The sequence below is a fragment of the Lithobates pipiens genome, unplaced genomic scaffold (genome assembly GCF_037356315.1).
Source record: "Lithobates pipiens isolate NorthernLeopardFrog02 unplaced genomic scaffold, aLitPip1_a1.2 Scaffold_16, whole genome shotgun sequence".
In the NCBI taxonomy this organism is placed as follows: domain Eukaryota; kingdom Metazoa; phylum Chordata; class Amphibia; order Anura; family Ranidae; genus Lithobates; species Lithobates pipiens.
This window is the reverse complement of record NW_027507748.1, coordinates 302,650,751-302,653,357: the sequence shown is the minus strand read 5'-3', so window position 1 is coordinate 302,653,357 and position 2,607 is coordinate 302,650,751. Positions and strand designations below refer to the sequence as shown.

The 2,607-nt window shown below is 41.8% G+C and overlaps 1 long non-coding RNA gene across 1 annotated transcript; it reads left to right on the top strand.

The window, feature by feature from the left end:
• Positions 1–754: 754 nt before the first annotated feature.
• On the top strand, positions 755–1,893 carry LOC143984353 (uncharacterized). The gene is made up of 4 exons (XR_013274804.1): positions 755–1,036; positions 1,151–1,262; positions 1,359–1,520; positions 1,682–1,893. It is a non-coding gene; the product is annotated as an uncharacterized LOC143984353 (long non-coding RNA).
• The last annotated feature ends 714 nt before the right edge of the window (positions 1,894–2,607 follow it).

Here is a 2,607-nt window from a genome sequence, read left to right as displayed (position 1 = left end):
ACTGCGCATGCGCGAGTTGCGCTGCGCAATAAGGATGGACCCGCTGCCTCTGGGATCTGTGTGTTTCCCAGCAGGCAGCGGGGGACTTTCGGAAAGGGGCGTAATCTACGCCCCTTTCAGCAGAGAGCTATCCCGGAAGTGGGTGCAGATACCTGTACTGTACAGGTACCTGCACCCCCTCCCCCCTGAAAGGTGCCAATTGTGGCGCCGGAGGGGGGGAGGATTCCAATGAGCAGAAGGTCCACTTTAGGGTGGACCTCCGCTTTAAATAAAAAAATATTTGGACAGAAGATCTGAGGTGTTCTGGCAAATATATTAATGATTTCCCAGGGACAGAGCGCACCACCAATGACCACCCCCGTGGGCACACAAGATGGAGAGAGCCGCTACCCAAATGAGGTGGTTAACTGGTTAACCACTTGACCTCCAGAGAGTTTTACCCCCCTTCATGACAAAGACATTTTTTTGCTATTCCACACTGTGCCACTTTCCTCCCTGCCGTCAACATCTTTAGCGTCACAAAGGCTCTTTGCTTTTTGGTGTCAGCAATAGGGTATTTTCCAACATGACTTGTAAGCTTGTACCGGAAGTGAATGGTCACTTCCAGTTCCGGCGGCTTGGTGACGGCTTGTGGACTTCCGGTTCAGCGTCCACATGGCGCCATAGCGGCGTGACGTCACACGCCGGTGTTTGGCGCCATGTAGAGGGGCTATTAAAACCCGGCCATTGCTTATAGCCGGCCGAGGAGTATAGAGGAGCTTGGGATATTCTCTCTTTGCAACGTGAAGGTATAGAACATCTTTTATGTATGGTTATTTATGTTTGAGAACTCTCTAATTGGGAATACTTTTGGATACATCTGCTATTTTTGATATCTATCATTATTTTTCAAACCAGGTCATCTTTTGGGAGCGATCTGATTTTTGGGGAGGCGTATTACTTTTGTTTAAGACTGTGGGCATTCATTTGCAATTGCCCCTCCTATGGGTGGGATCCATCGAGATACCCCATATTAGCGGTATGGGAGTTACAAAAGGTGAGAGATCTTTTATTGTGATTGAACACAGCCAATTTAAATGTTTCTAGGTGAAATTGTGTGCTACAGCACCAGACTGTTATTAATTTTTAATCTTTATATATATATCGCTAGCATACAGACCTCGTCGGTGTTAAACAACCATCTACCAGACAATTGTTCAGTGTATGGTCAACCCGAGCTCCTGAACCTATTTTGATCTTTTTGGTTTACATATTAGCAGGAGGTAGGTTTTGATCAGTATCAGAAGCCTGTTTTGACCTCTTCCCTACTTCCCTCTACGTTTGACTAAGTTTTCTCTTATGATTTGGTGTTTTCACAGGCAATGTATTTGTATGATATTGAAGCAAGGTTGTAGCAAATTTACCCCTCTCTACGGGCTATCTGGCACTCTATGGACCATTTCTCTGGTGTATGTGCATAACAGGATTCTTGGGAACCATTTCTGCACTGGATCTGATCCATATGCTCCCCTATTTTGGAGGTAGGGGTAACATGTGATATCATGTTTTGCATTGGAATATATACTTTTAGAAATTTTGTTGGGGATATGGGGTTCTGAAACCATACACCTGCGAGAAATTGTGTTTTGTGTTAACATATGTCTAAATATCTGGATGTACTAATTTTTGTGCTCTTTTCTAGTTATATACATCTTGAGGATTTACTCTTTCATACCCAGATAAAGCATTTTGTGTCCTTTTCCTGAGGAAGTCCTATGGGCGAAACATGTCGAAAAATGGGAAAAGAATGATCTAGCTATTTGAATATTGTAATCTCTGTCATGTTTGCAATGGGCTATATGTATAGGCATATGATAACAGATATGATTTCAGGCATTACATATGCTCTTTTTTAAATTTGTGTCAATAAATATTTCATTGTTTATTTTATTTATCATTTTCTGTATTATGTGCTTTTTCTATCTTGGTATCCTTAAAGTCCCATATCTCCATGTTTCTTTCATGTTTTTCAAAAAAATTGGAATGTTGCTACCACGCTTTTGAGGAACTAAACTCCTTCCAACACTTTCAAATATACCACTTTAACTGACAATTGCGCAGTCATGCAACCCTGTACAAAAACAAAATATATAATTTCTTTTCACGGTTAGTGCTTGTTTACACTTGCTTCAAAACATGGCTTTGGACACACTTTTTTTAAAGCTCTCTGAACATCAGTCAAATCAGCTGTCACTAAACAAAATGATCAGCTTGCAGTCCTGTTTACACCGTGTTTGCTTTGCTTCACTTAAAAAAATTATACCCCATGTCACTTTAGTGGTTCTTCAAAGCATCCACAGAAGTCTATGAATTAAAGTCACGTGAACACCTGCAGCTTTTGAGAGGCTTTTATTCAGCTTTAGTTTCGCTTTGTTATGGAGGTATTGCAAGTATGGCACACGCACACGCACACACACACACACACACGGCATCTGTCAAGCTTATTTAAAGCATAAAAAAGCACCACTGATGCATCACAGACATCAAAAACACATGTTGAAGTGATAGGCGCTTTAATGTGTGCTGAAGTCGAAGCAAGTTTAAATGGGTTCTAACAGAGCCCCTGCC